The sequence below is a fragment of the Rattus norvegicus genome, chromosome 14 (assembly GCF_021556685.1).
Source record: "Rattus norvegicus strain SHRSP/BbbUtx chromosome 14, alternate assembly SHRSP_T2T, whole genome shotgun sequence".
Taxonomy (NCBI): Eukaryota; Metazoa; Chordata; class Mammalia; order Rodentia; family Muridae; genus Rattus; species Rattus norvegicus.
In genome coordinates, this window is record NC_141547.1 from 8050513 (window position 1) to 8078176 (window position 27664).

The 27664-nt window shown below is 45.9% G+C and overlaps 1 long non-coding RNA gene across 1 annotated transcript in view; it reads left to right on the forward strand.

Annotated features, from left to right (window-relative positions):
- Nucleotides 1-25819, forward strand: part of LOC148001207 (uncharacterized) — a 187445-nt gene extending 161626 nt beyond the window's left edge. The window contains exon 2 of the long non-coding RNA XR_015636867.1: nucleotides 25769-25819. This is a non-coding gene — a long non-coding RNA (uncharacterized LOC148001207). The remainder of the gene's footprint in view (nucleotides 1-25768) is intronic.
- Nucleotides 25820-27664: the final 1845 nt, after the last annotated feature.

The window sequence follows — 27664 nt, forward strand, 5'->3', positions numbered from 1 at the left end:
TCTGCCGGTCCTTTGAACTCCAAAGGAATGGAAGTTTCACAAAATATAAAGAATCACTCTATGGCAGTGCATGTCTGTCTAGGGCAACAGTTGACCTGATCAAACATTCTAGGTTCCAGTGGAGTGGGATAAAGGGATGTTATGAGCAAGGTGCGTCTTGCTCGGAAAGACCTTTCGACCTTGTTGGGCTTATTTAGTTCACATTGAACAAACCTCCCCCTTCTGTAGATCCTTCATTCGCAATTTTAGGAAAGTAGAAAAATCAGCATTTGGGAAAATGAATTTGATATTAGCATTTTTCAATCAGGAATGTAACCTCTGATCTGGTGAAGTGGCTTTGCCAAATCAATCTCTTTAGGAAATTAAAAAACAAAATTAGGCACATTTATTGCAAATTAAAGTGAAGTGGAATTGAACATTTCTAACCAATGCCAGCAGAGATATGTCCCTGGGAGATCTTTGTGTCAACAAAGAAATGGTCCAGTCTCCTTGTGTATCTCCTGGAGCTACTGTGGTAGGAGATTTTACACCTAACCTACCACAGGCAGGATCTGAGGTGGAGGACACAGCAGGATACTGGGCTACCCACAGAACTGTCTTCTGTCTTTTATTTATGTATATATTCAGTCTTTAACAGAGTGGGGCAGGGAGCAGATCTCACGCTGGGCAGTTTGAGGAAAGGGTTTTAAAAAGTTATTATTATTGTTTGAGAGAGAGTTTCATTATGTACCCCTTGCTGGCCTCTCAGACCCACAGAGATCCACCTTCTGGGGTCTCTGGGGTGCTAGTTGAGGAAAGTTTGATAGTGCTTTATGTGCAAGGAGCAGGTCAGGATGTTTGGAAATTAAAGGGGATCCTCTACTGAGGGTAGTAGGTAGGAAACCACTGTCATCCTTTGTTTTCATGAGGTGGGGCAGGCAGGGAGAGGTTGCAGAGTCTGGTGAAGCCAGCTGTGTTGGCACTTGGTTCTCTGGCAATAATTGAGGCCTGTGATAGCCAATGACCAGCCCTGTACCTGAGCAAACCTAGTTAGCCCTGTAAGACACTGGATGGAGCTTGAGAGATGGCTCAGTGGCTAAGAGCACTGACTGCTCTTCCAGAGGTCCTGAGTTCAATTCCCAGCAACCACATGGTGGCTCATGACCCTCTGTAATGGGATCTGATGCCCTCTTCTGAAGACATTGACAGTGTACTTAAATAAGTCTTAAATAAATCATAAGACTCATTCGGGACTGTAACTGCCTTTTTAACAAGTGGGCTCGCATTGTGTTTCCTGTGTGTCCATATAACTTCCAGTTGTGGTTCCCTTGGTGTCCAGTCTAACGGTTGTGGAATCCAGGAAGGATAGAAGCAGCTAGCTCTTGTAACATGTCATTCTCTGAAGATCAGGACTCTCCTTATAGGCAGTTCTCTGGGAGGCTTGGGGCTATCATCACAAATGGGTTCATATTCTTCTAGCCTCCAGGGTATCGGCTACTGAGTTCATAGGTGTCCATTCCTCGGGTTTGTGTCTGAGGGTCAGCAAGGAAACCACAAACAGAAGAGCATTTGCTTTACAATGTGACACGTTTAGAGTTAACCCTGAGAAGATTGATAATTCTGGAAGTTTGCTAGTGATTCCCACCCTACCACTGTCTGTGGTGGAAACAAGCAAGAGCACTAATCGATCCTCAGGAGGGCTTTGCTCACTGACTTAGTACAGGCAGCCATAAGTGAGCCCGTAGCCTTGAAGCACAACGGAGAGTGACATAGGAGATGCCCGTGGTGCCCTGTCCTGTTGAATATGTCAGGATCACTCTGACCAGCTGTGTGTAAATAAAACTCATGGCTGTGTGAATTTAGCTGTCAGTGAATCTCCCCAAGTCTTATTTTCTCATTTAGAAGCTCCATCTACCAGCCAGGGCTGTTCTGAGTGAATGCTAACAATATCCCAGACCCTGGACATGTGGTCAGAAATCTGTGTACCCCCTCTTCCTCCTCCCCTTCCTCCTCCTCCCCTCCTCCTCTTCCTCCTCTCCCTCTTCCTCCTCCCCTTCTTCCTCCTTCCCTTCCTCCTACTTCCCTCTTTCTTCCTCCCTTCCTTCTGCCCCCTTCCTTTCCTCCCCTTCCTCCTCCTCTCCTTCCTCTTCCTTCTCCCCTTCCTCCTCCTTCTCCTCTTTTTCTCTTTCATCTTTATATTATCTGTGGAAACACAAAGAAGGACACATCAAACATGTTTGCAAATGGGTTGCAGTAAATTATTGCTACACACTTTACTTTTTGTATCACATAGAATCTTTCTCACAACAACCACCTATGGATTTTGCTCCTAAATTTGACTCTTTAGGAAAAGAGGGTTTTTGCATGAACCTGTCTTTCTTCTGCAACCCACTGACTCTTTGTTTTCAGGAAAATGACTGGATGTCTCCAAGAGGTCCTTATTTTTATTATTTATAAGAGACAAAGAGTTATTACTTCTTTCCTTCTGCCTTTCAGATTTGCTATCCACCAAGTAAATAATGGAATTGGGGATTGGGGGGAAAATAACAAAGTACTGTATAGACACTAGGTTTTACTATTACAGTTTTTATGAACTAATTGGAAACCTTTTGCTTGGGATTTTCTTCCTTCTTAACTCCTAGATTTGTGTAGCAGACAAGTAGCTTTATGAAACGGGCTCTAATGAAACCCCTTTGGGTAGATTTGCGGGAGAACCCCCTACCATCCTGTGGGTGTGAGCACAGCTCCAGGCTGAAGTCCTCACAGGACACAGTCCCCTGAGGCACCTTTGCCAGGTTTGCTTTCCCTGCCCCAGGACTCCTCTTCCTCCCTCTGTGCTCGGGCCTTTTTATTCCTCGCTTGCTGCTACTCATAAGTGTGAATGTAACCAGAGAGACGAGCGGGCCAGAGAGCCAAGGCTGGGTGACTCCGCAATCACCGCGGGTTCACGAGATTGAACCTGGCTTCGGGAGCCACCGGGGACTTGGTAATATTTACTGTCGTTTCTGATGCACCATCTCCTTCCTCTTCACTCATGAAACATGCAGACGCCTTCAGGGAGGAGGTCCAAGTGAAGCTTGACAGTATTCTGGGAACTCGAGGAGGGAGCTGTGGGCAAAATGTGCGCGCCTGAAGGAAGCCTTTGTGCCCAGATGCCATCCAGCTTGCAAAGGTCGCCAGGCTGCAGATCAACGCCGATTTATTTTCCATCGGAGACATCAGTGGTCTGGGGGTGGGGTGGGGGGGTTATCAGGAAGGAGCAGAAAGAGAGGCGGTTTCCCCAAAGAGCGCCTTTCGGAAGCCACAGCCCCGCGCGTCCTCCAACACCACACTCAGCCCATGCACTAGGCCAGCCTTTGATGGATACGTTAGGGATTTTCTTTCGTACACTTTCCAAATGCCATTCTATTTTAACTAAAAGACACTAGGAAAGGTATCGAGGCTGAGCAAGAATACTCTTTTATTTTTATTTTAAAAAAGATTCATTTTCTCCTGGCACTGTGGGTGGTCTTGAGTGGGCTTTCCCCAGTTCCTTGCGGCCATACTGGGTCAGGCTTGCTGCGCTCCGGAGTTGAAGCAGCGCGAAGAGCCTGAGCCTGGAGCTTCACTCTCCGAGTTCCCACTACTTGCAAGGTTTTAGCCCGGGCTTATAAAAGTCATTTCCATTTTCAAAAGCGGAGTTGGTCAAACACTTTGGAAACTTTCCCTGCGCCACCCGCCTCCACCCCACCCCACCCCACCCCATCTTGTTCGAGAAATGCAAATGGGAAGCCAATCCTATTTTATGTTAAAAAGTTGAAAAACATTTCAATGTATTCTTGTCTTGTATGACTGGCTGAGAGCCTCTAAATCCCCACCATTTACCAAATTAAACTAATTGAAAGTGCTTCCAAAAGCCACATCTGTAGGCTGACGTTTGTCCCCGCCGTTCACTTTGGGCTCGGGAAACTGCTCTCGGTTCCATTGATCCCTGTATAGTCATGCCTGTCAGGAAGCCACATCAGCCATTATCATTCTAATTTTACTGCCTTTCTTGGTCCCTAATCTAATTTGCAACGATGCTTAAGCATTTCGCAAGGCCATAGCACTTTCTTCAGAATTTCAACAAGAGCATTAAACCCCCAATTTACATTAATGAAGTGCACATTTAATTAGGGGAGAAGGTAAATGGAGGGCTCTTCAGGAGCAGTTTGATATGACGAGCACTCCAGAAGGCTAGGAGATGTATCTGATAAAAGGCTCGCCGTACATCACAGGGCCCGATTTCCTTTCCGCTGGCCCCCGCGGCTTTCTCCCAACCTCACCGGTCCGGCTCGTTCCCACCCTTCCATGAACTCACTCTACCTCACTGAGATCTGCTCCACAGCCGTTACAATAAAATATGAAAGCAGACCTGTCAACAAGGGAGGGCGCGGGGCAAAGAGCTATTTAAGAGGATCATGTGGTTTCCAGTTCTGCTGCCCTCCAAAGGGGAGATTAACTTGTTCTTTTCAATAATGAGAAACATAGGAGGGCATCCCCAGCCTCCTTGGTTAATGAATGTGTTAAGCACATAGGCTGAGCCTCCCAGAGGCTCACAAGAAAGCTGGTGGGCAGGGGTGCACTTCTGGCCACGGATAACATGTGGTGAATTAATTACTCCGTATGATTTAAGCTGTGATGATGCTGGCTGTGGCGTCTGACCAATAGTGAGGTGTGTGTGTGTGTGTGTGTGTGTGTGTGTGTGTGTGTGTGTGTGTGTTTTCACATCTGTGTTTATTTCTGGACCCTTTATTTATTTATTTATTTTGGTCCTTCAATATACTTTTGAGCTGTACATCCACTTTCCCTTGGAGTCCATGAAGTGTGAGGATGAAAGCAGGATTTACATAAGGCTTTTATTTTTGGAAAGTTGGTAGTCTTTCTTTCCTCTTCTATTGGTTATTTGTGGTGTGTTTGTGTGTGTGTGTGTGTTCATGGGTGTTTACACACTTTCCATGCTTGGATGTGTCTACCACTTTCCACTTTGTTTTCTTTCTTTTCCTTTCCTTTTCTTTTTTCTTTTCTTCTCTTTCTTTCTTTCTTTTATGTTTGTTTTTGACACAGAGTCTTGTACTGAAGTTGTAACACTTGTGGTCCACACGTCTTCACACTCCCAAAGCTGAGGTTACAGATAATGTGTACCTCCACTCCCAGGGTATTGGGGATTGGGGATCTGATCCAAACTCAGATCCTTTTTTTTTTTTTTTTTTTTTTTTTTTTGGTTCTTCCTGGCAGAGTTTCTCTGTGCAGAGCTGGCTGTCCTGGAACTCTCTTTGTAGACTATACTAACCCCGAACCCACAAGCATCCACCTGCCTCTGCCTCCTGAGTGCTGGGAATTAAATCATGCACCACCCCCATCAGATCCTCATTCTTGCATAGCAAACACTTTGTTTGCCTGGGGAACCATCTCCCCCGGCCTCTATTGGTTATTTAATAACAATTCAATAATAATTGTGATCAACCCTCCTGGGAAATTACATGGCTTCAATAGAGCAAGAATGACCCCATGGCCGATGGCTAGTTTGTGTTTAGCAGTTTATAATGTTTGCTACTGAGCTAAAATGAAAGCATTTGTTTATAAGAGGGTATGGTTCACATTTAACTGAAATGTGAATGTTACATTTTGTGGAAACAAACAAACAAACATAGGTTCCACTAATTCAGCAGCCCCAGTTGGAGTCTGATGTGTAGCCAAACTGGATCCTACTCTGCTCCCCACTATGTTGAGACAAGTACAATTTTCACACACAGGTGATCGGCCATGATGTCTTAGGAAAGCAAGTAGGAAGTCACTTCTTTAGAATGACATAGTCTAAGGTCTAGAAGGCGGGGTAAACGGTGGGAGACTGTGAAAAGGAGAAAGAGGGGAATAAGAAGAGGGCAACGAGAAAGGACATAAATTAGCAAAAACTGAATGCACTCGGGTATTGAGGCACAGAGAACAGCAGTTTTCCAGCGTGAACCCTGGGCTGTAGTGGGTAGACCTGCACTGCTAACAGCGTGATAGCACAAAGCTCACGGCCTCTGTAATGCTCAACTTTCCGCACTGCAGAATGTAGATGGTAGCAGTCCTTTATACGATTGCTCCGAAGCGAACACAGTTCACGAAGTACTTAGGAGGCTGCTTGGCAGTTAATAAGCACTCAATAGACGGAAAAGAATACTCAATACATCTTACTAGAGAGAAGGCAAGGTTAGATAAACAAATGGAAAAGTCTTAGGAAGGAGAATGTTACAAGAAAGGACGCACAATGCCTGAGTGGCAAGCGTTAAGGGAGAGGAGAATAAACTGCTTTTGCTTAGCCAACAACTTCCTAGTGGGGCCGGCGCCATTTCTATGGGCGTGTCCAATAGAGAAAGAGGAGCCTGGGTGAACATGGAAAAGTCAACACTCCTGACAGTTTAGATGACCAGGACCTACTTTCCCGAGGGCCGTTTCAGTGGAAATTGTTTTTATTTTAAATGTAGAAAGAGCATGGCGCTTCTTTGAGTTCCGTGTAAAACAATGTGGCACACCTCGAAGACACTGGTCTTCTCTGACTTTGACGATTCCATTGCTGTTCACAATACCCAAGCCTCCCCTTAGAGATAACCATGGTTGTGGGGTTTTAAAGATGTTTCCAGGGCTATTTCATGAGTAGTCATACGATTTGGTTTTTAAATCGTGTTCTTGTTTAACCTCTCTGAGACCTGGGCTCAGATCACATAAATTCCCACAGCGTTCTGCTCTCTTTTCTCACTAATGACAGAAGACTTGGCCCCTATTATTATTGCTTTAAATATTCATTCTTATTATTTTTAAATTTGGTATGTATATGTGTGTGTGTGTGTTTGCATATGTGATATGTGTGGTGTGTATGCGTGTGTATGTTTGTGTGTGTATTGTATGCATATGAGTGCAGATGTCCTCAGAGAAAGGTGTTGATTCCTTGAAGCCACCTAGGATTCCTGCCGGGAACTGAATTCTCTGGAAGAGCAGCGAGTACTCTCAGCTGTCGAACCACCTCTAGTCCTTGACCATTAACTGAAGCCGTAAGAAATACACAAGCCTCCAGGACCTGTCTCTTTTGGAAGTTTATGTTTCCAAAAGCCACCGAGGCTTTGAGGACGGTACTCAGAGTCAGTCAGACAGCGGAGGGTGGGGACTTGGGACGTGAGTATCGTCCTCACCTCTACACGGACTGATGGCTGTCTGATGCTGTGGAAGAAAGATCGCTGATGATGAAAGGAAAGGGAGGCTAAGGGCTGACGTATGCCATTTTTGCCTGGGAACCAGAATTTTCTGGAGGTACAACAGGCCCTGTGGCTTCCCAGAGCCAAGGTGGATTCCACTGGTTCTCCAGGAAAGAACTTTTTTGGGAGCCAGGTCTACAATTCCAGCATTCATTCCTCACCCCGAAGGTAAAAGGACTGCTGCAGCCTAGCAGGGATGAAGGCCTAATGAAATGTGTTGTGGCATAATTAATAAAACAGCTGGGGGCGGGGGTGGTTCCCGCAAGTTCCCACTCCGTGGGCGCTCTAGCTGTTTCTCTGTTAGCGGCTTTCACACACTGTCCCTTTGGCCCTTTACACAATTAACTTACAACCAATTGATAAGGATATAAACTGCCCAGCTAGATAAGATACATTTGCCTATAGACATCCATCCCTTAAGAAATATTCCTAACAACCTGTAACTATGTAGAGGTGCATGGCGAGGATCGTTTATATCTGCCTCCATGTTGCTTCTCCTTTCTGCTCCTCCCTCTCCTGAAACCTCTGTTCCCGCCTCCCTTTCTTCTCATCCAATGACAGGCCTCCTTTTATCTTGTACCTGCCTTCACCTGCATAATGACATCCACCTACGGAAGTGGGTGATGGTTCTGTATTTGTGCACTTGCACAGCTGACGGCTGTGACTATTTCTCCAGTAACAGAAACTTGGTAGGCACTGAAGAGTGTGCAGCCTGTACTCACGCTGAGGACTGTGGTACAGTTCACAGGGAGGGCTAGGCCTCGACCAACCTACCTGAAGCTTTGCTAGAAGCTGGATTTGGAAGTTGGCTAGACCTGTAGTACACCACACAAGTATTGGGACATGAGGAAGAAAAAGTTGGCCTTCAGTCATGATTTCTCACAGCGCATTCAAAGCCTGTCAAAATAAAGGCGATTGATTTTCTTCGTGTAATTGTCCCGTTTTCTCCATCCTCATTCCAACCCTTTTAATTAGGAAAGGGAGGACTGCAAATAGAACGCCCTGCAAAGCAATTTCCCTTGTAGGGTTTGGTTAAGAATACCTAAGCCATATTTGCCCTCTCTCTAAATATACTGCTTAATTGCTTGTGAGAATAGAAACTTGAGCACTTCCACAAAGAGCTCAAATTGGTTCTCTTGTTGACTTGAACCCGTATATGAAGCAGGCAAGGCTACTGGGAAGATCGCGAGGTCCTAGCCCACGGACCTCTTTTCAGCGCGCCGTGTGTAGGGGGGTGAACCAGTACTGCTCAGCCGTCTTCAGAGTCTCAGTGGTCCACCTTCTCCTCTTTTGAGAAAGTAACCATTGTCATCACCACTGCAACAGACCTACCACCATCTGCTCAGGGCACCTTTAGCCTGATGTGGGTGGTGATCCCAATGTTGTATGTATCGGGTAACTGGGGACGAGACAGCACAAGAGATACAGCCACCGTCTGGAATCTCCCAAGTTGAAAATAGAACCCAGCTGACTGCCCAGTTTCCTGTCCTGCTTATGAAGAGAGACACACCTAAGAAGTGGGGATAGATTTCAAAGAGTGCGCCCACTTTCTAGGGCCTGCTTTGAGCTCTGTTCCCTCTCTGGCCCTCTATCAGTCTACCCATCATAAGTCATGTCATGGTTTCCTCTTTAAGTCATTCAAAAATGCATTTGTTCTCCACAATAGAGAGAGAAACTCTAGCCAAACCATGTTCTGATGTATCAGAGCCTTGAACCCAGGGGCCATTTTGCGTTGCTGCCTAGGTGGCTACTGAATACATTATTAGACCAACATGGTTTGTGTCGGCTTTGTGAAGAGTCATTCTGTGTCTGTTAGAAGACCTGTTGAGATGCTATTTCCTGAATGTAGCTATGATGGAAGCCGTTGTGTTCGTGACACAGTTGTCACGTGCTCCACTGGGGCAGGTATACCAGAAGGCCAAAGAAGCTGAAGAAGTTTAAGAATTTTAAGTAAATACTTCTGAATTTCCAAGTTTCCTCCTGGTCTGAAAGAGTCAACATCAAGCATCTTCCCAGTTAACACCAGAGCAGAGAAGAAGCTACAATGTATTTTCCCATTATAAGGACTCAGACTCTTCTGAGAAGTGGTATAAGGAAAACGTGAACATGTCTTCCCGATGAGAATACCTCTGAGTCTATTGGATCCAGTTACTTGGTGAAGGCAGTCCATGGGGTCAACCCTAAGCTATGCTAAGTCGCCTATCACGCCTGACATCTGGGTTGTGGGCTGTGAATCTGTTTAGCAGATCCCTAGCCACTGCTTTATTAATCTGCATTGACCAGTCTCCTGGTGGCTGCACAGAGGGAGCGGTTATTCTTAACACCCCAGTTAGTATCCTGAAGCTTAAAGCAGACTGGAGTCTCTGCTGTTAGGCACAGCCCTCACTGGGTTGCCTGCCAACTTGGTAATACCACCATTTGGGAAACCAGAGTCTCCCAGAGACTCTCGGAGGTGAGAGCTGTCAGGAGCTGGAAAACATTTTGTTTCGTTTGTATGCTCAAATAGTAGGACTAGGCCTGGTGGGGCCTGTCCTTGCCAGGTGTTCACTGGGTCATTCTTGTGAGCTTACAAGGGGTCTGCGCACCCTGTGATAGGGAGCTAAGGGGGAAGAACCATTCCCCTGCTGATGTTGCGTGTGCTAGCATCTCTCTGTAAGGGTGAGTTTGGTCTCTTGGAGCTTTGCGTGTTCATGGCAAGGGTAATAGCAACTTAGTAGGAAAAATGTCAAGTAAGTGTAGAAGCACAAGGACTCTATCTTTCCCGCTGACGGCAATCATCATGACAAGCTAACCCAGAAAGAGCAAACACTGTTTTCATAAGGGAAGGTGAGTTGCTGAAAAAAAAAAATAGCCAGAATGAACAAGACCATGTGCCAACCTTTTCTTTCTTTTCTCTCCTTTTATTTGTCTCGTTTTCAAGCCCAATGTCCGTGTCGCAAAGGCAGAATAGCACCATGCCTGCCTGTACACTTCCCGCCATGATGATAATGGATTGAACCCCTCTACCTTGTAAGCCAGCCCCAGTAAATGTTATCCTTTGTAAGAGTTGCCTTGGTCATGGTGTCTTTTCAAAGCAACACAACCCAAGGCAAGATAGCACCCTTGAGCGTGTCCTGCCCTAGTAACAAAGTCAGAGAAGCAAATACATAACTCTAACTTGCATGACGATGTGTCGTGATCGATCGCTTGTTGCTAACACTTTCTGAGGCCTCAGTCTGACCCAGAGACTGCCCTTTATTTCTTGCATGTATCTGCTCAGTTAATCCTCGTGGTCTAATAGGAAATGAGTATGCTATTATTCCCATGCTACAGGAGGATGAGCTCAGCCTCATTACAACCTATGTCTAATCAGCAGATTTTAGGGGATTCGACTCAGCACCGGGCTGAGCATGTGGAAGGCCCAGGGTTTCCTCTCCAGCACCACACAGGGAAAAGCAGTGCTTCTGAGTAGACTGTAGCCTGTGACACTGAGGTAGAAAGGTGACCCGGAAGTTGCTATTGCTTCTTCCTGTGTGACTCTAGGGAATTCCTTACTCTGTTACTTGCGATGATGCCAGTGGCTGACATTCAGACAACCCAGAATTTTGGAGGTTTGTGTGCCCAGCTCTCTTCATCTGAGCATCTTTCTCTGTGTCCCTCTCAGATGGCTTTGTTTAAATGTCCTCAGAGTGTAAGTGAGAAGGATGAGTTTACCCAGCTGGAAGGATGAAGCCTTGAAAGGGAAGCCTCGCTTTAGCCGTAAGTACTCAAGATTTAGGATACAAGGCTTTATTCTTATCCAAACACACTAGAAAAACAATTCATATTTTAAATAGAAGGCGGTTAGCCACCAGCTGTGGGGAAGATTAGAAATTGCAATCAGATGTTTACAGTGTTGTTTCACTTTTAAAATTTAAGAAGTCATTTATTTTTATTCTTTGATAGCCTTGCGTGCCTACAATGAAGCCTAGCCTGTCTCCTTACCCTCCCTTCTCCCTCTGAAGTCCTGCTTGTTCTGCTCAGTGAGTTCCTTTCCTATGTTTATGTCCTTTTGTCCCTCTTTGTGTGACTTATTTAAATAAGGCTGCCTGCACAGGCATGGATGGTATATGGGAGCATGGGTGAGTCACCAGGGGCTGCAGCACAGAAGAAAGTGACACCCTTCTGCCAGTCCTTGAGGGTGGAGCCTCCTGATCCCTTCCTCTTCCAGAATGAAGAATTGCTGAGGGACTGAATCCTCCCCAACCTCTCGTGCTTTCTGGCTCTTGGTCCTCTCTTTCTCCATGACCCCTGAGCCATGCGTGTGCACGTGCATGTATGTGTGCCAGTGTATGGTAGATGTTCTATTCCAAACACGTCATGGTCACTTACTGTCTGCACTTTTAACCGTTTCCATCTGACTAACCACCGTCAACTGAAAAGGAAGCTCCTCTGGTGAGGATCTGTGGGTACCAAGGTGAGCGTTTAGACACTGTTTGATTCATAGTGACATTTTAACATCTGGTGATCCTGTCAACCCGTCAGCTATCTAGCATAAAGCAGGTGTACCCAGAGTCACTTGTCCCCCAGTCCCCGTAGTTCTGAGTTAAGTTGTTCCCAAAGTCTCTCAAGCATGAGTACTCTGTGAATTGACGTTTGTGAGTACATTGGATGGGGGAAGGGATTTGCTTCTACACAAAGAAATATTTACTACATAGGGTCACTCAATAGCCAGCGGTGGAAGGGCCTGGGACATTCAAAGCGTAATTTTTCTCAAAGACCTTTCTCTGGTGGGAGGCAGGCCAGGAAAACAAGCAGGCTGTGAACATGGGAAGCCGGATGAGAGCCAGCTCCAGTCCCTCACAGTTTCGTGTTGTTCACGTGTGTGTGTCATGCCTTCTCCACGTACTGCCTGATGTCGAGGAAAAGAAAATCTCTGAGCTAAGCAAGTTACTGAGCCTGGCTGGCGGGTTTCCCTGCGATGTCTTTGTAAATAGGCTTTATTTAAGAAATGGTTTGGGACTTAAAGAAAACCTGAAAGGTGTTGTCTAGCCGTCCTGCGTAGTTCACAAACCAGGTTTTCCCTTCTAGTTAGTATCTTAGTCTGATAGACTTGTTTAAATGAATCGCTCATGATGAGTTTGGTCACATTCCTCAGTTTCCCCCAATGTACCTTTGTCACTGTTGGTGGCCCAGGCTTCTGCCTCGATGGTGATGACCTTGGCTGTGTTGAGAGGAGTACGGCCCACATAATTTGTAGGACGCCTCATTACTTGGGGTTTCACGATGCTTTTCTCACATTAAAACTTGGGTCCTACGTTATGGGGGACAAAAGTAACAGATGTAAAATGCCATTTTTTAAAAATTGTATCTGGAGTACATACCATCAGGATGATTTCCAACATGGATGTTGGCGCTGGTCACCTGGATAATACAGAACTCCTCCGTTTTTCCACTGGAACCTGCCCCACCCCCCATTCCAGGTAGTACACCTCGGTAAGGAACCTCGCTGTAAAGCCCACCTATGGAGTGGGTGTTTTATGCAGAGCGACCAAGGTTATATGGGTTCTGCAAATGCAAATTTCTCTCTTCTTTACCATTAATTAATTGGCACCACCAGTTACTTGTGCATCCTGTGGACATTCATGCTGTAGTCTGGGTGATGGCTCAATGCCACCTTACTTACTTTACTGCTTCAACTGTTCAATTTGCGACCATTGAAAGCTCTCACTCTGTTGCCTCCTGTGCTCTCCTTCTAGAACTGCCTCTCTCTCTGAGGAGCCGTCTTTTCTCTAACCGGAGAATGGTGTAAGAAGCCAAGATACGATGTGCTACAGAGACATCAGCTCCCTTAGGCTTTCTCAGCTGACGGGAAAACCAGCGTGATTGTAAGTCTGTAGCTATTGAGCAAGGTCTGCTCCGCTAAGCTCGTACCAGCCTAGACTCTTGGAACATGACCTAGACTTTACAGGTGCATTAAAACACTAAACCAATCAGATTGGGCTCCGAATCCACCGAGAACCCCCTCTGAAGACACAGGAAAGGATCCACACAGAGGCCAGACAACAGAGGCTCATCCTACCCTCTCTCCAACTGAACTTGCTGCAGAGGGCACCTGTGCTGGGGAACTTAGAATGCAATAGGAAGTCTGACCCGTGCTCCCCCACTCTCTGTGGAGGCTGGACTCCTCAAGGTCAATCACATGGGTGATCAGAAACCCTGACGTAGGTTTTTAACTTGTCCAGAGTGAAGCTAAGGCAGAGTTCGGAGCTCCAGTACTCTCCCATGTCTGCTTCCCAACACTGACTCCCCATGGTTGACATTTTGTTTCAGTTTAGCAACATTGCTTCAATATCGCTGTCTTGTGCTGAAGTCCTAACTGTAGCCAAATGCAAACCCACCCCCCACTTTCTTTTCCCAGTTGGTACATGTTTATTACTAAGGAAAATAAGCAAACCATGAGACTTTAAAGGAAGCATCCTTCACATGATGGACATATGTAAGTCACATGATGGGATGCTTATGTCACATGATGGGCATGAAGTCACATGATGGGCATACATAAGTCACATGATAGGCATGCATACATCACATGACGGTCATGTGAATTTCCATTGTATCTGCTCTCTACCTTTCACTTAGAAAACTCATGAAGCTTTTTTTCTAATTAGATATACTTACTTTACATATGATAGTACACTGTCCCTGTCTTCAGACACACCAGAAGAGGGCATCGGATCCCATTACAGATGGTTGTGAGCCACCATGTGGTTGCTGGGAATTGAACTCAGGACCTCTGGAGGAGCAGTCAGTGCTCTTAACTGCTGAGCGGTCTCTCAAAACCCCTCATGAAGTTTTAAAACCTTTAAATTTTATTTTTTGAGATTACAATTACAGCATTTCTCCCTGCCCCCTCCTCCCTCAAACTTTCCCATATGCCCCGCCCCTTTCTCCCTCAACTCCTCTCTAATTGTTACTGCATCCACATACATATATGTGGATATGCAGACATTCCTAACTGTAACCTGCCCAGCCTGCCCACGGACTGTCCTCTCTCTTCCCCTCATCCCCACTGCCTTCTGCTCTCAATTTGCCTTAGACCTGGACATCCTCTGGGAGGATGTACTCAGTGTCTTCAAGGATCCTCCTGTTATCTTTCATTGCTGGTGCCTTTAGTGTGGCTTCTCTGCACAACGAATAGAGTCCAAACCCTAAAACCTGAGAAAGATCCTGAGATGATCCCAGCCTTTCAATCCTGCCTGTCACTTGCCTCAGCCACTCTGGCTTATTTAATGCAGGTTGGGAACACCATGCACCCTCTCCTTCATCAGAACTTTGTTTTTTTTTTTTTTTTGTTAGTTTTTTTTGTTTGTTTTTTTGTTTTTTGTTTGTTGTTGCTGCTATGCTTGTTCAAGGCAGATCTCTTCCTGTGTCTCCTGTCATTAAACCTCTCTTTGCCTTGCCTTTCGGACTCCTGCAGGCCCTTTCCGGCTGGGTAGATTCCTTCCTGAGCAACTCAGACTGGGTGTCCAGAGGAGTGGAGGGTGGAGCTTGTCTTCATCACTTCTGCATCTCCTGGTATCATCCTCAAGCCTTGCTTAATATTTGCTGAAAATATCAGATGAGGGAAAGGCGGTAAAGTGGATAAATAGGGAATTGTCTACCAAGCAGATGCTAACATTTTACAAAGCAACTAAAACACAACTCTGGACTCTGCTGCAGCTTCGAGACAGAGGAAAGTGAAGAGAGCCCAAGTGAAACTGGCCCCACCCAGTCGGCTCACCTCTCCCCTTTTATTTCTGTCCTCCGATGGTAAAGAATCTGCACTTACTGCTAAGTTAGCATTAAAAAAAGCTCGGATGTTTGGTACACCAATACCCAGAGAAAGCAGGAAAATCAAAACAGTGCCTCGTGCTTTTAAGTAGAATTTAGATTTCTGGCTAAAACTGTCCCATTAGAAAAATACTGGACTCACTTTGATTTAGTCTTTGAGATGGCTGGGGAATTAAACAACAGACCAAAGGAACGGCCGATCACCACAATGGACTCATGTGGCTCCAGGAAGGCCTTCGGCTCAGCACAGTGCTGCGAGTGTCTTGATTCAGAGCTTAGGGCTCCTGTGGTGTTTTCCTCTTCAAAGCTCTGTGCAAACATGAGCAAAGTTAATCTAATTAACTTATTAGCTTTTTAAGCTAGTAGTACCAATTAGTCACCTCATCAGACTCTGGCTCTGGTCTCGCGGCACAGTGGATAGCTTTAAAGAGGCTTTCATGAACATCCCCAGGAGTGCAGCCCGTGGCATTTGCGTGTGTTTTCAAGAGAGTAGCAAAAAAGAGCCATGTGCAAGGCAATTATGGGGAATCCTCCCTGGGAAAGCCTTAGCTGCAGCGACCACGTCCACCTCCCCTCTCCAGAAAGGAGATCGCACACTAAGCTCCATCCCAGAAGCACAAATCCATCCCTTAAGCCGAGTCTAGGGAGACGGTACAAATTTCACACTCTTATTCTGGATGCTCTTGAGGGGGAAAGGCCTGACGAGTCACAGGGACTTACAGAAGGTCTGGCAGTTTGGGTGGTATTTCTTTTAAAGGGTGGGGAGAGAGAGGATTCAAGCCATGTGTAATGAGAATGGTGATCCCAAAACACAGCCCCCCCAAAGGAAGACTTCCAGAGAGACAATGGGGACGGGATAAATAGAAAGAAAGTTATAAATTCATCTATTTGCTCTCCCCGACCTTGCTTTTACTCTTCTTCCCCGCAACTACCCTGGGAAAGGCACAATGCCTTCCCCTGTCACAATATTGAGAAAAATTGAAATGGGGAAAAAAGACCACCAGATGCTTGATTGTCTCGCTCGTTTCCACATAATTAGCTGAGGAGAAAGGACCTCTGCATGGTTTCATTGCACTGAATGAACTTGGGTATCGTTACACAGTAGTGTGTTTTATGATTCATGCTCTGTTAGCCTGTGGCTTTTTCAAAACGGCCGGCTACTTTATCACTGCCGGCCAAGCTCGGGCCCACCACTTAAAATGCAGCAATGCAAAGTTAACTGTGCATGACAGATGTCCGTGAAATTGTTTAACACACACATACACGCTCACACAGAGCACAAAGCTGGCTCGGGTCCTCTCAATGTCCTTATTAAACTGAAATGCAAAGTAAAAGGCTAAAAACGGGGGGGGGGAACCTCAAAACTGCAGTCACCACCCTCACCATCTCGCCTCTGCCATGGCGGGGTGGGGGTAAGGGGGTGGATATCTCAAAACTGCCCTCGAGGCACCTCCGCCATCTCGGGACGAGCCCATCCCAGACTCTAGGGATCTTGGGTAGGTAAGTTTGGAATGTCAAAAGGCCTTCTAGAAATAATTAAGTCACAAGGAAGGCTGAAGCCTGCAGGTCTCTGAGAGCTGAGCAGGAAACCGAGAGTTAGGGCTTATTTTTTTCTCTCTCTGAACTGCTGAGGGCTCTGAGTGTCTTCCCACCCCCTAGTCTAGTCCTGAGCTGTGGAAAGCAGTGTTTTGGTGTGGTCCCCCATCTTTCTTTTACCTTGGCACCTCCTCTCTGTCCCCACACTCTTTTGTCTTGTTTTTGGTTACAGTAAGCTCACTACACAGCCTTGGCTTCCTATGTAGAAGGGGATGGCTTCAGGCTCAGAGAGAAGCCCGGTTCCCTCTGCAGTCTATGAAAGGACACCCCATTTTTTGGATAATGGCAAGCAGGGGTTGTCCGTTTTCTCTCTCTCTCAAAGCTTTGAGACTCACTCATGCACCAGAGAGGTGTCTAGTATGGCATTCTCTAAATACCATGACGGCGGGTGGGGGCTTTATCAGCAGAAATTTATTTCTCACATTTTGGAACATTGAAGTCTAAGATCAAGGTGCCCATAAGGTGTCTTCATACTAGGACTCTACCCGTTGCTTTGCAAGTACCCGTCATCTCCCTGTTTGTGTGACCCCAATTTTTGACAATCATAAACCAGTCAAGAGCAAAATGTGTTCTTATTGAAAAAAGGCAAGATGACCTACTTATGGGCTGGGACAGAACCATGGGGAAATGTGTCATATTCAGATGCTCTAGAAATGCTTGCAATAAAGAAGCAGAGGAAGATACACTGCGTAGAGAAAGAAAATAGCATTTGAGGTGATATACACACACTGTAGCAACTTAGCTTTCCTGCTCTATTCTCTCTCCACTTTCCTCTTAGGACACCAAGGAGGATGCGAAGTGTAGGGGCTGGCACATGCGCACACTCACTCTCAGGGGGAATGTGCTTATCTTATTTTGAATTCCTTCAACGACATATATTTGTTTGTTTTGTTAACTACCACAGCAAGTGATAGGTTCCTTATGGCATTTTTCACTCGGACTGTGCCGTGGATGATTCTTCCCCGATTTTTCTCCTAATGCCATAACCCTTCTGACTGAGAGACTGGGGCACTCACAGACACAGACGAGGTTGATTTTCACATACTTTTAATGGACACATTTCCCACTGTTTACACATTGTTGTTATTTATGTAATGTCCTTTTAACATGGGATAAGTTCACCTTAGAAAAATACCTTTTGCTGAGTTTAGAAAATTATGCACTAGAAGCTAGACGTGGTAGCATACGCCTTTAATTCTAGCGCTCTAGGCAGGGGCATCTCTGGAAGTTCCAGGCCAGCCTGGTCTACAAGGCCAGCCAAGACTGTACAGTGAGAACCTGTTTTTTTTTTTTTGTTTGTTTGTTTTAAAAACAATGGAAAAAAGATTATACAATAAAACATTAATATTGGTACAATATAACTACAAACGTGGGTGAGTGGGCTGTGAGGACTTTGAGTTTTCATAGCCTTCACTTAAAACTTTTCTCAGGTTATTAAAGGAATCAAAACCCAGCACCACAGCATTCCGTTCTGGAGAAACATGAAGACTCATACTAACAAAATGGTTTACTCTTGAGGAGAGAAATAACAACCTATGTCAGAGCTCCTCTATGCATATGTGTTTGTGTATATGTTGTATTTGAGAACTATTTGTGTGTGTTCTGTGTGGGAGTGTAAGACTGTATACTGTGTGTGAATTCTGAGTATTTATAGATGCCTATTTTGTGCCTATAGGAATGGTGTGTGTTATGGGGGTACACTGTGTGTGCTGGATGTGGGGGGAGACTGTGTTGTGTACTGTGTGTGTGGGCCAGGTATGAGTGTAGAAACTGTGTATGTGTGGACTGTGTGTAGACTGTGTGTGTAGACTGTGTGTGTGTGTGTGTGTGTGTGAATGTGTGTGGACTCTGTGTGTATGTGTGTGTATGTGTGTGTGTGTGAATGTGTGTGGACTGCGTGTGGACTCTGTGTGAGTGTGTGTGTGAATGTGTGTCTACTCTGTGTGTGTGTGGACTGTCTCTCTGTGTGTAGTCTGTGTGTGTGAGTGAGTGTGTGTAGATTGTGTATGTGTGTGTGAATGTGTGTCTACTTTGTGTGTGTGGACTCTCTATGTGTGTGAGTGTGTGTACTGTCTCTGTGTGGAGTGTGTGTGTGTGGACTGTGTATGTGTGTGTGAATGTGTGTGTGTACTCTATATGTGTGTGAGTGTGTGTGTGAGTGTGTGTGTACTGTGTGTGTGTATGTGTGGCTGTGTGTGGACTATGTGTGTATGTGTGGACTGTGTGTGTGTGGACTGTGGGTGGCCTGCTCAACATTTTGGTGGATGTTTCATTCCCACCCCTTTTACTACGACCCTGGTCAGACCACTTTTATGCCTGTGACAGCTTCATGAAGCACAAAACACGGAGCGGTACATGGCATGAAATTGGCAACAAAGCCCAGCAAAAGGAGGAACAATTCTCCGGCAGGATGTGCTCACAATATGGCTGATTGGATCTGGAAGCAGATGCCAGCAGTGGGTATTGTCCTGGTGACTGAAAAGACATGACCCCCGAGAAACCCAAGACAAGGAGGCTCTCCTCCCGAACCAAGGGGGAGGGGAGAAGAGGTGAAAGCAATGAATAAATCAGGCAGCGAGAACCGGGGGAGAAAAGAAAATGCTAAAGAGGATTCTTTATGGGGGAAAAGGGGGCAGTTCAGTATGCAACCCTCTCCCTCGCTCTCCAGCTAGCTGAACACTTTCTCAGACAATGGCTTTTTAACAGATGGGAGAGCCCGAGAAAGAGGCCAACTTTTTGCCAAAGGAGAATCCCTGTTTGTTTAGTCTGCTGCTTGGGCAGGTGTCTGCAGAGAGTGACCTAGCAGGTTGAAGTCTTCCAAACCAGTTTCACACAGGGCAGCCAAGACAGCAGAGGCAACTGGTTTGACTGGGGAGCACTGGGGCCGAGTCTCTGTGGGGCTTGTTTAAGAGTCTTGGGGAAAAGAGCTGCTTGAATATCACCTCTAAGTGCCCGCTCCTCCCCCTCCCTGCCCTCTCCCTCCATCTCCCGCTAACCCCCGCGCCCAAATTGTTGAAGAGCTGTCCATCAAGTGAATGGTGGCCAGGCGGTGGGCATGGACTGCAGCAACTGCTCTCAAGCCGGACTTCGTGCTTTAAGCCCTTTAAACACATCAGGCCTGAAGGGGAAGTGTAATCCTGGCTTATCAAATGAGCTCTCTGAAGTCGGTCAAGTCATAGAGAGGGCACTGTGTTGTACGGCACGTTTGCTGGACATCTCATCTCTGCCTTGAAAAGTTTTGGCGCCTAGTAGCATCCAGTGTGGTGTTGCCAAGGAGGTAAACCAGAGCTCTGGTGGAGGAGTGTCTGGGCTCACCCTTCCTCAATGAATCTAAGGCTCTTTCAGGGCTACTCTTGAAGCAGAGTGGCTTCACACATTTCTCCAGGTTAAGATAGCCCTTATAGAAGAAAAAACACACGGTCTGCTCTGCAAAGGGGCCTTGGAGAACTTACATGGAATAGCCAAGGAATAGCCCGGATTGCAAAGGGGAGGAAGCTGCAGTTGCCTGTTTATAGCATGCAGTGCCATAGTACCTGTCCAAGGAGGACTTGGGCTGGGTGGGCGGTGGGGATTTTATATTCCTCTATCCAAAAGGTGCACGTCGTATGGCCCAGGAGAGAAACCCTCCACTCATCCACTCTCTGCTACCAAGAATCTGCAGGAGGCAGTACAGCCTGCTCTCCATGTGCCTTATAAGGTACCGAGGCTCAGAGGCTCGAACCCAGAGACTGTGCATGTGAGGCAAAGGCTCTCCTACTGAGCTGCATCCCCAGCCCTTCCCCTCCTTCTTTAACCACTTTATTCTTAGCTTAACAAAGGGCCCCCGCCATGTGGGCCAGCGCTTGTTTCTGCAAGGTTGCTGCAAGGCTGAAGCTTAACACTCAGGGGCTCTGGTCTCAGGATTCCAGAAGGCAGGGCGGAGTCAGTGAGTCAAGGGCCATTCATGAGACAAAAGCCACTTTGAAAGGACTGGAGAGAACAGTCACGGATTAGGAAGCGATAAAGGAAATTACCAGCCTCTCGTTACATGCTAATATCAGGGTCTAATGCTTTGTTTCTCATCAATCTGCCGAGATATAGCCAATCTTATGAGACTTTAAAAAAGCATTAGCTTCTATTGCCTAAACGTATCAAATTTCCATTTAAGAGCTTTTAAATATATTCAGTGTTTTTGACATGAAAATTAAGTGTCTCAGTGTCCTTATTCTGAAAGCCCGTTAGTCAACACCTCCCATGTGTAAAACCTCAGGCTGGAAGCCTCGAAAGAGAGTGAGGCTCTCTGAGTCTGCCTTTTCCTTCCTCCTTGGTTTTGGCTCAGATCAGCCGTCACAAAGGATGGGAGTAGTGGAGTCCGGAGATCCACACCAGGAACAACACTAGAGCATTTTATAGCTGGATTTCGTGCGACTCTCAACATCATCTGTGATTATGAAGAGCAGCAACAGTAACGATTGCAAAGCTGTGGTGGTGGGGATGGAAACATTATCAAAGGGCTGCCTTAATAATCATTTCCTTCAGGAGGCCAGGGGCTGGGGCTGGGGGATGGCTCAGGTGGAGAAACGCTTGCTCTGCAAGTTTAAGCTATCTGAGTTGAACCTACATTTAAAGAAGAAGGTAGGTGTGGTGTTGTGTGTTTGCATCTATTCCCAACACATGTGAGTGGTGGTATATGAATTGGGGGACAGATGGGATCTCTGGGGCTCCCTGGCCAGCTAACCTGGTTGACGTTGAAAGTTCTAGGCCAGTGAGAAAACTTGTTTGAAAAAGAAGAATGAAAATAGAGAATGTTTTCTGGATTCCATGCTTACACACACACACACACACACACACACACACACACACACCATACACAGACACACACGCACAGACACACACGCACACAGATACAGACACATACACACATCTAGACACCTAGATGTAAACACAGACATAGATACACATACATACATACACACAAACATACATACAATTACATTTACATACACACAGATGTATACAATACATACAATCACACACACATACATAGACACACAAAATACACACAGACATACATATACATATATATACACGCAGAATATATACATACACACACAAACATGCAGACAAACAAAATTTTCATACTTATATACACATAGTTACACACAGGCAGACACAAAGACACATACATGCAGATATGCACACATACATGTACATATCTACACACAGAGACATACATACATACATATATACACAAACACACATACGTGCATATAAACACACATACCCGTACCTACATACATAGATATACATACAGGCAGATATATACACAAAGACACATACACACAGGCAGACACACACACAATCACATGCATACACACAGACACACACACAGACATACGGACACACACAGACACACGGACACACACAAGTTCTAGTGTCTTCTCTGTTGCTGGGATACAAACTCAGCACCACTTCCTGCTCGCACTCTGCTTTCTGACTGTGGATCCAACACCAGCAGACAGCCCTGTCCCTGCTGCCGTGGTTTCTGCACTTACTGCCTTGGCTTTCCCATCACTATGGAATACTTCTCTTTGACCTGCAAGGCAGCATAAGCCCCACCTCTCTTAAAATGCTTCCTGTCAGGCACTTGGTAACAACATGAGAAAAGCAACTAACCCAGTGTGTAAAAATTACAGGGACCGTTTCAATTGAGAAACGCACTTTAGGACAGCCAGCAGTGAGGTACAAGGTGGCCACACCATCATGTATGTAGTTCAATGTAAGGACCCATTGTGGTTCAAGGCACTCGTGTGAATGCAATTCCTCACGAATGGAAAGATTCCCCTAGATTTCTGCAGGGCAGACAATGGAATTCCTACTCTGTGAGGTACGTGGGTTGTCTTTCAATTCTTAGTTACCACAAAGACCAAGAGTCTGACAAACTAGTGCCCTTTACCAGGTGTCAACCATTAAACAAAGCAAAGCAGAATAAAACAGTTTAGGTTAGGTCTCTGTACTTCTCAACTGGAAACTGGAAAGGAGCAATGTTGAGCATCCAGTCTTGACCTACACTCTCAACTCTGTCCTGCTGCACAGAGGAGATGGACACAGGGGTCCCTCTTGGTGCCGTGCAAACCCTCTATTCACTCTCAGTGGGTTGAGTGAAGGAATGTGTGTCTGTTCTCCATCTACCAGACTCTAAGTTTTACCATCTCCCAGGATTATTGGCTTGAGTTCATTTTTCCTTGTCTTTTAGAACTGGGTGCTGCACATGTTAAACAAGCGATCAGCCTTGAGTATGGGTTTAGACAGAAAAAGGCCCATGCCATATTGGCGGTAAAGTTACTGGTGGCACATTGAATTTTTTACTCATAGGAAATGGCGCGTTCCTCTCAGCTTTTGTTTCCTGTCATCGTGCATATTTTCAGAGGCAGGCCCAGGGCTGGGCCACATACAACTCTTTATGCTGGGATGTCTGCTCATTCTGCGTATACTGCATACAAATTATAGTGGCGGGGATGGTGGTAAGGACCATTTCAAAACAAAATGTTATGGTTTGCTCTGTCCACCATATTCACAGAAGGTACCCATTCAACATGTAATTTTGGAAGGTTCCTGGGACCAGAATGCAAATAATCCCAGAGCAAATCTTCAGGAACTTAAAAGTTGTCATTGACGCTTTGCCTTGACTCAGATCATGTCCAGACCCCCGAAGCTCAGGTCTTGGGGTTCACCACTGTTATTCTGAGAACACGGTCAGTTCATTCTGACACCTGTACCCCTGACGAGCAAAAGTTGTGAGTGGGACAGGACAGAGAGTGAAATGGCCCATGAGTCCTTGGTGACCGAACTCACCCAAAGACGGGGCAGTGTGGCAGACTTCCCAAGGATCAAGACACCTCTTGTGTCTCACTTCCTTATGTTCTTTCTCATGCAGTTCTGATACACCTCCATCGCAGATGATACACGTCATGGAGTATTGATTACCAATACTCCATGGTTTCAGGGCCAACCACTTCACTGAGAAGAAGCCCCTCCTGTGACTTCCAGGGTAGAGGCTGTTTGTTCTCCAGTCATGACTTCACTGCCTCAGCCCTCTATCCCTTGCCCTGTGTGCTGGCTACTCTTATGCCAACCCTAGCTAGAGTCGTGTAAGAGGCCAGAACCTCAATTGAAAAATGCCTCCACAGATTGGGCTGTAGAAAAACCTACAGGGCATTTTCTTAATTAGTGACTGATTAGTGAGAGGGTCAGCCGTTGTGGGTGGAGCCATTCCCGGCCTGGTGGTTCTGGGTTCTATAAGAAAGCAGAGGAAGCAAAACATGGGGAGCAAGCCAGTAAGCAGCACCCCTCCATGGCCTCTGCATCAGCTCCTGCCTTCAAGTTTCTGCTCTGTTTGAGTTCCTTTTCTGATTTCCTTCCTTGAGGAACAGTGATGTGAAATATGCCTTCCTTTCTTTTTCCCCCTTCTCCTCCTCCTCCTTCCCCTTTCTTCTCCCTTCCTCCCTCCCTCCCCCCTCTCTCTTCCTTCCTTTCTTTCTGTATTTTTATGTTTTGTTTTTGTTTTTTTGGGGTTTTTTTTTTTTTGAAACAGGGCTTCTCTAAGTAGCCTTGGCTCACTCAGTAGACCATGTTAGCCTCGAAGTCACAGAGATCCGTCAGTCTCTGCCTTCCAAGTGCTGGGATTAAAGGTGTGCTCTACCACTTCCCTATCCCAAGATGCTTTTGGCAATGGTGTTTCATTGTAGCATTAGAAATCATAACAAAAAAAATAAGAAGAAAAAAGAAAAAGAAATCATAACAAAGCCACCCCCACGTGGTTTGGGACACAGCCTGGAAAACATTAAATGCTTAAGTATTTTGAAGTCTGTAACATGTGTGGTTCTTTAAAAGTATCTTTTTAAAGATTTATTTTATAATTTTATGTGTATGAGTTTTTTTGTCTGCATGTTGTATGTGTCTATCATGTACGCACCCAGCGACCTTGAAATCTAAAGAAGGCGTCAGATCTTGTGGGACTGGAGTTACAAACAGCTGGAAGCTTTCACTCACATGGCTGACGGGAATGAAATCAGGGTCTTCTGTAAGAGCAACAAGTGCTCTTAATCACCGAGCCAGCTCTTCAGCCCCGTGTGAATGGTTCTCAAAAGCCAAGGGCGCAGGGGAGGCTTTCTCTTGCTTGAGTTTAACTGGGTTTGTCAGCAGCCTGGCACTTAAATGTGTGGCTCCAAGTTCTGAAAAGTGTGGACAAGGGAGACTCATCAAGAGGTGCCGTGGTAGATGGTGCGAGAAAGGCAGCCTGGAGAAAGCAGCATTTAGCTGAAGCTGGGATCCAGTGGACATTGAGTCTCAGCCCTGCTGGCAATTTGACTAACCCATTTCAGGCAACACGTTACAGAGACTGTAAGTTGGGTTATGCAACATGTAATCATTGTATTTAATTTTTAAAAATAAAAATAATACTTGTTCTAGAAAATAGGTAATATATAAAGTAAGTAAATCTCTCTCAAAGTAACTCTGAAGTTCCCAGTATGACCTCCTTTCCTTTTGAGTTTTTTTTTCTCATAGGTATATCACTCTACGTGAACACAAAACCCAGACGCTATTGCTGATGCCAAGAGGTGCTTACTGACAGGAGCCTGGAATAGCTGCCCCCCTGAGAGGCTCTGACAGAGCCTGACCAATACAGTTGCGGATGCTCACAGACAACCATCAGACTGAGCACCGGGACCCCAATGGAGAAGTTAGGACAAGGACTGTAGGAGCTGAAGGGGTTCTCAATCCCATAGGAAGAACAACAATATCAACCAACCAGGCTCTCCAAAGCTCCCAGGGACTAAACCACCAACCAAAGAGGACACAGAGGAGACCCATGGCTTCAACTGAATATGTAGCAGAGGATGGCATTGTCTGGCATCACTGGGAGGGGAGCCCCTCAGTCCACTGGAGGCTCAATGACCCAGAGTAGGGAAATGCTAGGGCACTGAGGCAGGAGTGGGTGGGGGAGCACCCTCATGGAGGCAGGGTGAGGGTGCAGGGGATAGGGGGTTTGAGGAGGGGAAACTGGGAAGGGGGATAACATCGGAAGTGTAAATAAATAAATTAACCAATAAAAAATGAAAAAAAAATTATAGTATTCCACAGTCTCTGTCTGTTCCCTCGAGGAGTTTTTTTTTTTTTTTTTTTTTTTTTTTTTTTTTTTTTTTTTTTTTTTTTTTGAGCTGGGGACCGAACCCAGGGCTTGGCGCTTGCTAGGCAAGTGCTCTACCACTGAGCTAAATCCCCAGCCCCCCTCGAGGAGTTCTTTAGCAGCTTCCTGACCACTGCCAGGACAGCAATCACCTTCACTTTACTTCACAGCAGCGCAATGGATAGAGGGTTGACCTTGTTTTCTGTTCTTCCTTCTCTAGGGAAGGATAAAATGTAGGTAATTTATTGAGTCTAGAATAGGCACAGTCTAGTGTCATTCTGCCCTGTCCTGTGGCTCTACTAGTGTTTAAATCCTAACTGGTTGAACATCACTGCAACCTGGACACATTCCCTACTCAGTCTTTCTTCTTCTCAAGTCATGCTTGAGGATTCCTACTCCTACATTAATATCTGGGAACCCTGGCTTCTTTTTCTCAGTATTTATAAATGTCCTTTCTGTCTGTTCTGTGGGTGCAGCCCACATCAGATATGGACCTCTGTCTGGTCCTAACAGCCTCTGTTGACTGTGTGGTGTCAGGATAGGATTGGGAGCATCCTGAATGTTGGCCCAGGCTCTGACATAATCTTCTACGGCTGATATGAACTTGGGCAAGCCATTCTGTTTTCTACTGCCCTTCTCGGAACATGAACCATCCAAGTTGGCTCTGCCCTCACTCCCCTTCTTGATGGAAGCCGCTCAAGGCAGTGTGTGCGCTAACGCTTGGACCACTGACTTCCAGAATGAGTTTAGCGTGAACTGAGGTGTTACTAGTTCCTGCTGATTTCTAATGCTCACTCCAGAATGTCCCTCGACAAACAAGACAACGCATTGAGGAAGCAACCTGCTCGTGCCTTCAGCATGGCTAGACATCTTTAAACACAGAAAAATTCTCTATATAATTTTTGTACCTACCTTCTCTTTTAGTCTACCGCCTAAATAATAAATAATGACTCACTGCAAAAATACTGCCCAGTCTTGAACATACCTCTCCTGTGACTCTTGGATGGTAAGATGAAGGGAGCCTGCGTTTTTAATCAGTAGGCAGCTGACTTAGTTTATGGCGGATATGGAGTTACGCTCTATTATCTATAGTGTGTTGCAAATAAAGCCCACGAAAGGTTTTAGGTGATTCATTGGGTGGTAATTTAGGCCCATGCATATTATTATTGTTAATTAATGATAATAAAAACCATCCAAATGGCGGAACAGGGAGAGGCACCACCAAGTTTGATGGACTTCCCTGAGAAGCTTCCAGCTGCCCCATGGATCCCGGGGCTCTGTCGGAACAGTTTTGTTGACTATTTCCTTCATCTCCGAAGCGGAGGCCTACGTGAGTTATCACTCACTTCACGGGTAGCTGTCTCTTCCCCCGACACCCCTAATTGTAAATTACGCCATCGCAACCTCTACAGCAGCGTTTAATAGAGCCGAGTTTATTGCCTTCCATTTTGTGAAAATTAATTACGACTCACATTCTGACCCTGAAATTAAAGGGTGAGCACTAAATCGTGTACACAACAATGGGAAATTAAGAGAACATTCTTTATTATGGGAATAATGAAAGCCAGGGACACTTATTTGTTTTCTCTTAAGGCACAGAGAGAGAGAGAGAAAGAGAGAGAGAGAGAGAGAGAGAGAGAGAGAGAGAGAGAGAGGAGGGAGAGGAGGGAGAGGAGGGAGGGAAAGAGGAGGGAGAGGAGGGAGGGAGGGAGGGAGGGAGGGGGGGAGGGAGAGAGAGAGAGAGAGAGAGAGAGAGAGAGAGAGAGAGAGAGAGAGGAGGGAGAGAGAACTGGATTTAAGCTGGATGTTGTTCCTTCATAACTTGGGCCAGTGACACACAGAAGTCAAAATGCAATAGTATTTTAATTAAAAA